Source organism: Monodon monoceros, unplaced genomic scaffold (genome assembly GCF_005190385.1).
Source record: "Monodon monoceros isolate NGI ecotype Baffin Bay Population unplaced genomic scaffold, NGI_Narwhal_1 Super_Scaffold_6, whole genome shotgun sequence".
NCBI lineage: Eukaryota > Metazoa > Chordata > Mammalia > Artiodactyla > Monodontidae > Monodon > Monodon monoceros.
The window spans coordinates 64,469,424-64,480,589 of NW_021703783.1; the positions used below are offsets into that span (position 1 = coordinate 64,469,424).

At 37.4% G+C, this 11,166-nt stretch overlaps 1 protein-coding gene across 1 annotated transcript in view; it reads left to right on the forward strand.

Moving 5' to 3' along the window:
• The window catches only part of METTL25 (methyltransferase like 25), a 165,813-nt gene extending 155,579 nt beyond the window's left edge, over positions 1-10,234 (forward strand). The window contains exon 13 of the mRNA XM_029204799.1: positions 10,160-10,234. The gene's annotated coding sequence lies outside the window, so the exon portion shown is untranslated. The remainder of the gene's footprint in view (positions 1-10,159) is intronic.
• Positions 10,235-11,166: the final 932 nt, after the last annotated feature.

Consider the following 11,166-nt stretch of genomic DNA (forward strand, 5'->3'; position numbering starts at 1 on the left):
TAAAAGCAAGGGAAAGCAACAAATAACATACAAGGGAATCCCCATAAGGTTAACAGCTGATCTTTCAGCAGAAACTCTGCAAGCCAGAAGGGTGTGGTAGTACATATTTAAAGTGATGAAAGGGAAAAACCTACAACCAAGATTACTCTACCCAGCAAGGATCTCATTCAGATTCAATGGAGAAATTAAAAGCATTACAGACAAGCAAAAGATAAGAGAATTCAGCACCACCAAACCAGCTTTACAACAAATGCTGAAGTAACTTCTCTAGGCAGGAAACACAAGAGGAGGAAAAGACCTACAAAAACAAACCCAAAACAATTAAGAAGATGGTAATAGGAACATACATATCCTTAAATGTAAGTGTAACAAACAGATGGAGAGATATACCATGTTCTTCGATTGAAAGAATCAACATTGTGAAAATGACAGTACTACCCAAAGCAACCTGCAGATTCAATGCAATCCCTATCAAACTACCAATGGCATGTTTCACAGAACTAGAACAAAAAAATTCACAATTTATATGGAAATACAAACGACCCCAAATAGCCAAAACAATCTTGAGAAAGAAAAACGGAGCTGGAGGAATCAGGCTCCCTGACTTCGGACTATACTACAAAGCTACAGTAATCAAGACAGTATGGTACTGTCACAAAAACAGAAATATAGATTAATGGAACAGGATAGAAAGCCCAGAGGTAAACCCACACACATATGGTCACCTGAACTTTGATAAAAGGGGCAAGAATATACAGTGGAGAAAAGACAGCCTCTTCAATAAGTGGTGCTGAGAAAACTGGACAGCTACATGGAAAAGAATGAAATTAGAACACTCCCTTACACCATACACAAAAATAAACTCAAAATGGATTAAAGACCTAAATGTAAGACCAGACACTATCAAACTCTTAGAGGAAAACATAGGCAGAACACTCTTTGACATAAATCACAGCAAGATCCTTTTTGACCCACCTCCTAGAGAAATGGAAATAAAAACAAAAATAAACAGATGGGACCTAATGAAACTTAAAAGCTTTTGCACAGCAAAGGAAACCATAAACAAGACGAAAAGACAACCCTCAGAATGGGAGAAAATATTTGCAAAAGATGCAACTGACAAAGGATTAATCTCCAAAATATACAAGAAGCTCAATATTAAAAAAACAAACAACCCAATCAAAAAATGGGCAGAAGACCTAATTAGACATTTCTCCAAAGAAGACATACAGATTGCCAACAAACACATGAAAGGATGCTCAACATCACTAATCATTAGAGAAATGTAAATCAAAACTACAATGAGGTATCATCTCACACCAGTCAGAATGGCCATCATCACAAATTCTACGAACAATAAATGCTGGAGAGGGTGTGGAGAAAAGGGAGCCCTCTTGTACTGTTGGTGGGAATGTAAATTGATACAGCCACTATGGAGAAGGGTATGGAGGTTCCTTAAAAAACTAAAAATAGAACTACGATATAGCCCAGCAATATCACTCTGGGCATATATCCTGAGAAAACCATAATTCAAAAAGAGTCATGTACCACAATGTTCATTGAAACACTATTTACAATAGCCAGGACACGGAAGCAACCTAAGCATCCATCGACAGATGAATGGATAAAGAAGATGTGGCACATATATACATTGGAATATTACTCAGCCATAAAAAGAAATGAAATTGAGTTTTTTGTAGTGAGGTGGTTGGACCTAGAGTCTGTCATACAGAGTGAATTAAGTCAGAAAGAGAAAAACAAATACCATATGCTAACACATATATATGGAATGTAAAAATCAATAAAAATGGTTCTGAAGAACCTAGGGGCAGGACAGGAATAAAGATGCAGACGTGGAGAGTGGACTTGAGGACCCAGAGAGGGGAGGGTTGGGCTGGGACGAGGTGAGAGAGTGGCATGGACGTATATACACTACCAATTATACAATGGGTGGCTGGTAGAAGCAGCCATATAGCACTGGGAGATCAGCTAGGTGCTATGTGACCACCTAGAGGGGTGAGATAGGGAGGGTGGGAGGGAGACAGAAGAGGGAGGGGTTATGGGGATATGTGTATACGTATGGCTGATTCACTTTGTTATACAGCAGAAGCTAACACACCATTGTAGAGCAATTATACTCCAATAAACATGTTGAAAAAAACAAAAAAACATTTTTAAGGACCTTCATTGTTCACATGTAATCTAGTCTTCCAAGATTCTATCCTCCTTTTCCTAATGTCTTATATTCTTCAAGCCATTAATTCTACCAATGGGATCTTCAGAAATGTAACACTTATATATGGAAAAAGACATATTTTCTGGTCTTAGGCTGCTGAGCAGGGTAGAATCTTTCTGAAACTTACCTGTAATAATAATGACCATCATTTAAGTAGTGTCTGTCATACGCCAGACAACATGCTCATTATTTTGTGTGTACATATTCTAATGTTTATAACCAGCCTGGAACATATTTATTATCATTTTTTTTAAGTTGTTGATTATTGAACCCAAGAGAGACCTTTCCAAGAACCTGTTGATTAAGTGAAGCTAAGTTAATAGACTTACTGCAGTAAGGGAGAACACCACTTTGACATAGTCTTAAAAGAGTAGGGAAGAGTATTTACAGGGTTTGGAGTCTGTGATTAAGTGGTTTAGTGTGGTCTTTCCTTGCAAGAAATTTATTGGAATTGGGCAAAGTTGTTGCATAATAATTCAAAATTAGAAGACACATCAAGATGAAGGTTTTAAAGGAGTCTTTTTTTTTTTTTTAGAAATGGTGTAAGGCTTTATTTATTTTTTAAATATTTATCTGTTTATTTGGTTGCACCAAGTCTTAGTTGCAGCAGGCAGACTCCTTTGTTTTGGCACACGAACTCTCAGTTGTGGCCTGCATGTGGAATCTAGTTCCCTGACCAGGGATCGAAGCCAGGCCCCCTGCATTGGGAGCATGGAAGCTTAGCCACTGTGCCAACAGGGAAGTATCTTAAAGGAGTAAAATAGTAAAATTAATAGTAAAATTTTAATAGTAAATTTTAATAGTAAATTTAATAGTAAAATTAAATAGTAAAATTTACTTAATTTACTTAATAGTAAAATTTTCTGATAAGTTAGTTGTTTGCTCAGATGAGTAATCTATTGTTCTGATAGAAGAACTGCTGGCCAGAATAAGCAAACTCTTTGCCCAGAAAACTAATTTGCAAGAATTTCCTAAAGCAAAAAGTGAAATTATACATTAGTTTACATTCTTATCTTCCTGGACAAGAATTACCTGAAATAAATAGTTAAGTCATATTGACAGAGTTGGTCTCAATTTTCAAAAATGAGGAAATTTAGTAATTTTCCAAGGACTACACCCAGAACTCAGTAGGTCCGAAGTCTCAATTAATTCCACAGTGCTAGGTTTTCCCTCAAAATATCTTTATATATCCCTGAAAATAAGACTGCACATAGCCACATCACTTCACCACCAAGACTAAGAACTATTAAAAATGATTAAAGAAGGCAATTTATGGGATACAAACAAGCTTTATTTAATACTTCATGAAGTGGACAGTCTCCACTTGCAGAGCAGTAAGGCAGGGGAGAAAGTAGCAAGCATTTAAAGAGGAAAGAACAAGGGACAAAGAAGAGAAAACTAGAAAATGAATAAAGAACAAGGAAATAAGTAAAAAGCCCAGAGTTGGTTTGGCATTTGAGGAATGACTTGTTACTGAATCAAACTTGGGTCCCCTTGCCTGCACAGAACAAAGCCAATCTACTGACACAAGATTGTGGTGAAGGAAAGCACAGTGTTTATTGCAGGGCACCAAACAAGGAGAATGGGCAGCCCATGCTCAAAAGACCTGAACTCCCTGATGGCTTTCAGGCAAGGTTTTTTTTTTTAAAGTGTTAGGGGAGAAGGTGGTAGGATGTATGATCAGCTTGTGTACCTTATTCTGATTGGCTGGTGGTGAGGTAACAGGGTGATGTTTCAAGTATCTCAATCATCAACCTTCTGATTCCAACCAGTCTGAGGTCTATGTGCTTGTAGTTCAGCATATGATCACCCTTCTCCACCAGGTGGGGGTGGGTCTTAGTTTCTGCAGAACAACTCAAAGATATGCATCCGATTGTTACCTATATCCCTTCAGGAAGAACTATGAGTCCTGTGACTCTATTGTTCTAATAATTAACTGCTTGAGTCTGTTCTTTGGAACTGAGGGAAGGCCTGGGAGATTGAAGTTATCTTCTGCAGACAAGAAATGGGGTACACAGAGGGGATTTTGTACATGGGGAGGCCCCATAGGGTCCTGCTCGCTTTCAATCCCCTCTTTTCTTTGCTATTCCTCAGTTCTGAGGGCAACAGGGATGGGACAAGAAAGGGAATAACGTTTTGAATAGAGAGATTAATCATAAACTCAGTGGAGGAAGTCAGTTTTAGGGGGACTTGGTTTCAGGCTGACTGGCTATAGTGTGTTTCTGGTCAAGCAGAACATTTATAAGGACACAAAAATTATCCAGATTTTAATTTGCTGACGTGGCACTCTTGGCAGGACAGCTCTCTCTTGGGCCTTGATGGTTATTGCAACAGAGCTAAGGTTGCCTACATCAATATTACTTTACTATCATTTTCCAGGAAGATAAGGCTACAAACCAGCAAATTACTTCATTGCTTTGTGGAGGAGGAAAATTAATTTTCCTTCTACCATTCTGAGTTATTGGCTGAGAACCCCCTATAATAAAAGACAGATTAACATGAGAAAAACATTTTTTAATTACATAAACACATAGGGGAACACCACAAAGATATGAGACTCAGAACGCAGCCAGACAATTGAGACTTATATGTCATCCTGAGCAAAGGCAAGGGATAGGGGAATGAGGCTTCAAAGGGGGAAAGGCCATTCCTGGAAAGGTGAGAAGAGCAAATATTTGGTAAACAGAAGTTATCCTGCCAAGCAGATAAGTCTCTCAGGTAAAAAGATTATCTCTGGTAATAAGTCTCTTCCTGATACAGGCCCACCTTCTAATGTAAATTTCCTTTATAAATATAGATTTTCCTTACAAAAGCCTAACTCTACTATGTTTTCAGAGCTTTTCCAGTGTCTGCAGTTTCTTAAAAATAATCAGCACAAAATAATCCTTATACCAAATAAGCACATTAGAGGGGTGGGGGAGGGCACATTCTGCTACTTTTCAGCTTACTTCAGGGACTTCAAGAAAATTCATTCAGAAAAATAAGCTATTTATTTTCTTCGCCTTCTTAGGACAATAGCTTGCTCATCTGGCAAGCTGCTTGCTGATGAAATAATCGGTTATTCATCAAGAATCATATTCATCTCCACCTGTCTGTGACTACCAGTCTTAAACTGTTTATATCATGAAGTTTTCCCAGTCCCGAAGAGATCCCTGACTTGAAAGACTAGGATTAAACCACAGGAGCCCAGACTTTAAACCCCTGTAAATATCCATCTCTGACCTCTTCCTTCAGAGACCCTATTAAGACTCTATCAAGGTGATACTCTCTCTAACAGTAAGGACATAATAATATAATAACAACAGTAGATAATGGCCCAGGCTTGCCTGATCACCAGGTTATTCTGGTGGTTATCTATGTCTTTTGAGAGTTGGCAGTTGACATCCTTCAGGATCTGACATTCTGCCTTATGGGCAGGGGCTGTTTAGATGAATGGTAGATTATAAATAGTGATACCACTTGACATAGTGCATCATGGGTTACAAAGCACTTCAACATACATCACTTGATTTAATCATTAAAAGAACTACTTGAGGTAGATATTGTTATGATGCTTCCTTTAATCCTTAACATTCTTTTATAGGTCAACAAACAAAAGCTCAGAGAGAGGCCAAATGCTTTGGTAAAGATCAAATAGCAAGTAATCAAGATGGGACTTGATGTGTAGACGGCCGTACCATAAAATTTTTTTTCAAGTTGTTTGTGTTCAGTGCTCCCATATCATGTGATCTCTCTTTTGTCCCAATATCCTTGCCCAGTTTTCCACTTCCAGATATCTTCAGAGCACCTGTTCAAAGTTTCCTCACACCGATCTGCTATTTTTGCTTCTTTGACTCTTCTAATCACCTCTTCTCTAGGAAGCTTCCCAAGCAGATCATGGTGTGACCTTCCGTGGTTTGTAGTTAAAAAGTTAACAATTTCTTTGCTTTTTCATATTAATGTAGTTTATTTCTCCTAATCTATTTGAGGTCCTTATCTTCTAAAAGGCAGTCTTCCTAACTAAAAGGGCTGCTATAACTTCCTTGATAAAAGTAAATTCAGGCTTCCCAAGTCTCTCAGATGAAAACAATCTCTATGTGAACAGGGGTTACTGAGCCATCCACTGACCCTGAGGTTTAGCTTCCTCTTGAATGTCATGACACATCATTGTGCCACTACCATTATGACCTCAGGGGGCGCTGCTTCAGCTTTGTTGGATTATTCTCAGCCAGAGACACAGGAAAAGGTTCTCTAGGTTGTGTTCTGCACAAGGGCTCCCGACAAACTGAGCTAGTGTTGGTAGAAATACAGCTCACATTCCCCTGGCCAGCCTTACCTGCCCAAAGGGGAGTCCTTTTTCTAATTTGCACAAAGGCAGCATGTAAATTAGTGAGGCTCACATGCCCTGAAATATTTGCCTAAGACTTAACTAAATGAAAATACTAGAGAAAGTAACTTACTACTGAACAATCTAGTACATAAATGTATTTCCAACTTGCACTTTTCTCCTGAAAATCTTCCTCTTGATCTCTGGACCAGGATTCTCAACAAAGACCACATGCCCCTAAAACAGAACAGCATTTCAAACCCTTCTAGAGTCCTTGGGCAAGGAAAATGGGAATAATAAGGATATATTATAAAGACTCTGTGAGAAATATGGAGTTTTTAATACCATGCCTGGCACATAGTAAATACTCAGGATTGGTAGCTATTATTATGATTCAATAGCCTTTGACTTCACTTTTCCTCTTTATCATGCCCAACTCCATATTCAAATTCATCAGTGAAAACATTAGACTTTTAGCACTAAACAGAATTTATATGCCTTTAACCTGACTCTTGACCTTGAATCTTAACACAAAGAAATAAGCATATCTTTCTTCTAAGGAAATAAAACATGAATAATATTTATAAAATATTTATAGAATATCTATGAAAGAGCATTTTCACATATAATGTTGGAGTGTATATACTAAAAGTACTTACTAGATATACATGTTATTAAAATGCCCATATCATACCAAAACAAAATTTTAAGTGTGATAGATTTTTATTTTAAAAATAAAAGCTCTTATGTGTATAATGCTTCTTTTTATAACTGCCAGCTGAAATCCACCAAGAGTCAGGGTGCCTGGTCATTTACCAGGACAGAATTCAGACTCTCTTAGAAAATATGCCTGTCCCCTTTGACTTAGAGAAGGCAGGCAATCCTTCCAGACATGTCACCAGCCTAGGACTCATTTCATTCTCCTGCTTGGAAGGACTGATAGCATCTTGTGATTCATTTGCTTGTTGGTGCAGCCTTTTATAAAGAGCTGAAGTGTGCCACGGAGTGTCATTTAGACTCAGTCAAGCTGGATTGATATAAAGTAGAATGTGTTAGAGATAAGAATGGAGTGATATTTTTAGATCTTTTTAAATTTAAAAAGCTTTAAGCCACCATTAGCACATTCATTAAAGTAGCATTCAATTATGAGATGGGTTTTTATGCTTATATAATATATCAAATTAAGCAGAAGAAAATAACTTTAAGACTTCTTATTTTAACTGGCTTTACATTTTAGAGGTTTTGGAAAAGTAATTCTTAATTTTTCAATTAATCTTTTTATTAAGGACTCCCTGTATGACTGGCAATTCACTGAATACTTTGAGAAAAACTGAGATTAGTCTAAAGTAGTGAAGACATCCTGTAGGGGGTCGCAGTTTTCTTACTCTACTTGGAAACAAGCCTGGACCCCTATCTTCTTCTTCATCCCTATTATCTATCATGGTGTAGATGAGGATCCCATACCCAAAAGCCCAGGGAAACCAGATAGGTAAATAAACAAAGGGACATGTGCCTGATATCGTAGCTGTTACTTAGTTCCAACCAATTGAAATTAAAGGCCAACCCAGTTTGAAAAATCTGCATATTTATGGAAATTCTTTTCCATTTTTAAATGTTGGCAACTAATTCAAATTAAAAGAAAAAAGTATATTCTGTAGGTCTATTCTGTGTGGGCCAGCAAGAAAGTAGCTATGATCCAGAATCAGAGCATAACCTACCAGGTGCAACTCTGACTTAGAGTGAAATGAAATTAGAAGACAGAAATGTTAGAAACATTAAAAGATAACAGGCAGAAAGAAAAAAAGTATACTGAATTCTTTGGTTACAAATGACATAAAATTCAACTCCAATTGGCTTATTAAAGGGGGACCTATTTATTATCTCACCTAAGTGAAAAATCCAGATGTAGGACTGGATTCAGGCAGGGCTGGATCTAGCAATTCAAACGATGTCAGCATCGTTTCTCTCCAGTCCTTCCCTCATCTTTCCAAGGTGTCTGCTTCATCCTTCAGGGTTTACATGGTGACCTCAGTATATTCAGGCTTGTCCATTAGAGTTGAAAAGTAGCTGCCATGTTCTAAACTTCACATCTTCACACTCTACCTACTGAGAGATGATAGGTTCTTTAGCCCCTGCAGAAGAGAGAGTAAATTTCTCCTTCCATAAAGGGCAAAATGTGTCTCTTTGTATGTAACTACCTCCAGTGAGGTTGTGGGCCCTACCCTGGACCATAATGGCCAGGAGATGGAATCACCATTTAACTTAAGCTACTGAGAGTTTCAGGGGCTTCTCTGGAGCAACCCAACCCAATAATACATAGCTGCGAATAGCAAGGGTAGTTTCACACCATTTTCTTCAGGGATTACTGCTATAGGGAAAGGGAAATAGAATCACAAACAGTAATTATACACCAGATTAGGGGGAAGCTATTAAAGAAACTGAAAGTAAAATACAAATTAGTAGGAAAAAAGTAAGAAAAGTTAGTGCCAATAAATGTGAAATCTTCAATGTGGAAGGTGTGGGGATCAAAGGCAATTGCTCCAGGGAAAAAACATGTAAGAACAGAGAATACTTACTCTAAAAGTGCTAGAAGAAAACATGGAATAATTTTCACTTTTATAATTTTAAAGTGAGAACTAGTTAACATACAAAATTCAGAAGCAATAAAGAAGCAAAATAAATTTAACTATGTAAAACTACAATAACACAATTTTATTAAAAATAAGGCAAGTAACAAGCTGGTAACATATGCAACTCATATGACACACAAAGAAATAATAGCCTTAATCTTTAAAGAATATTTACAAATCAAAAGAAAAGATAAACCCAATAGGAAACTGAGTAAGAGGGAAAAAAATGACTTAGAATATAAAAAGATGCTTAACTTCAGTTATAATTAAAGAAATGTAAATCAAAAGAAGCAGATGTTATTTTTTTATATATTAGATCAGCAAAGATCAAAAAAGTTGGTGTTATACAATGTGGCAAAGCTGTGAGGAAACAGACCTCTTCACTCATCCTTGATGGGTGCAATCTTTTTAAAGGACAATTACCAGCATTGCTCAAAATTTAATTGTACTACCTTACTGTTACAAAATTTAACTTCAAGGATTATATGTGTCAATGACTTTCAGTCAAGGAGCACCAGGAATGCACATGTAGTTGAACTGGTTGGATTTATGACTCATTATAGCAAAGTAGAATGCATACCACAGGGAGCCATGACGTGCCTCAGTAAGAGGGTTCATTTCTAACTCCCTGTTATAGGATTTCAGCTTTGATTGGATGCTTTTGGGGAGAGTCAAAGGAAGTGAGACTTTGAACTAGATTGGGTGCTGTCAGAAAGTCAGGACAAGTCTATGACTATCTCAATTAATCTTATCTAGAGGGAGGGCAGACTAGAATGAGGCTAAAGCTATAATTAGTAAAGAAACAACAGCCAGTCTTATTAAGTGGAAGAAAGGCTGCTTGGTATTTTGTGGTGTTTGTACAGTGACCTTGTTTTTGTCTGTGCTTAGAGAAAATTACGAAGTGGTCTTGTTTAGACTAATTTTATCATGGTTTCAGAGTGACCTTGTTTGATGTTGATGTTCCATGAAATTGTTTATGTCCAACAGGAGAATAATATGGTCCAGCTGTGAGTGCCACGCCAGCTTCAAACAACAGAATCCTATCTGTAAGTGATATCAGGGCTTTCTTTATCTTTCTAACTTAAAGCTATACTTTTACTTATACAAAGACATTTATGTACAAATATGTTCAATATAGCAATACTTATAGCAGAACATTCTAAATATTTACCAGCAGCAGAAAGGCTAAATCACTGATTATTATAGTTATATACTGGGTCACTATGCAGCTTTGAAAAATGATGTAAAAATGTGCTGATAAGAAGAATTCTAAAACATTGTTAGGTGATAAAAGCAAAGCATAAAATAGCATTTGTTTCTGTTTGTGTTGAAGGTCATTACGGTTGTTTGGTAAATATTGTTTCATCCCCCTTCCAGGATAGGAATAAATTTCCTAATCTTGTGTTTAGACAGGGCTATGTTATTAGTTCTTGTAAATGAGTTATCAATAAGACATGAACCATTTCTGAACTGTAACATTTAATTGTTCATCTAAGGTCCTTGGTAACTCTCTTCCTTTGTCATGGCTACTGACAATGATCCAGATGAAGGTCTGGATCCCAGAATAAGAAAACCATGAATCAGAGCCTCCAGTTGACCTGCAATAGAGACACAACATGAGAAAAAAAGCCTTATTGTTTAAGTCACTGAGATTTGGGGATGGTTAGTAACCACAGCATAGTCTAGTCTATCCTGGCTAATACAGTATTAGACCAGAATTGGAGTGCTACAGTGAAAAAGGGGGGTGGGAAGGGCTGTGGGATGAATTGGGAGTTTGGGATTGACATATATACACTACCGTGTGTAAAATAGATAGCTAGTGGGAACCTGTTGTATAGCGCAGGGAGCTCAGCTTGGTGCTCTGTGGTGACCTAGATGAGTGGCATGGGGAGGGGAGGGAGGTCCAAGAGGGAGGGGATATATGTATACATATAGTTGATTCAGTTCATTGTACATCAGAAACTAACACAACATTGTAAAGCAACTATACCCCA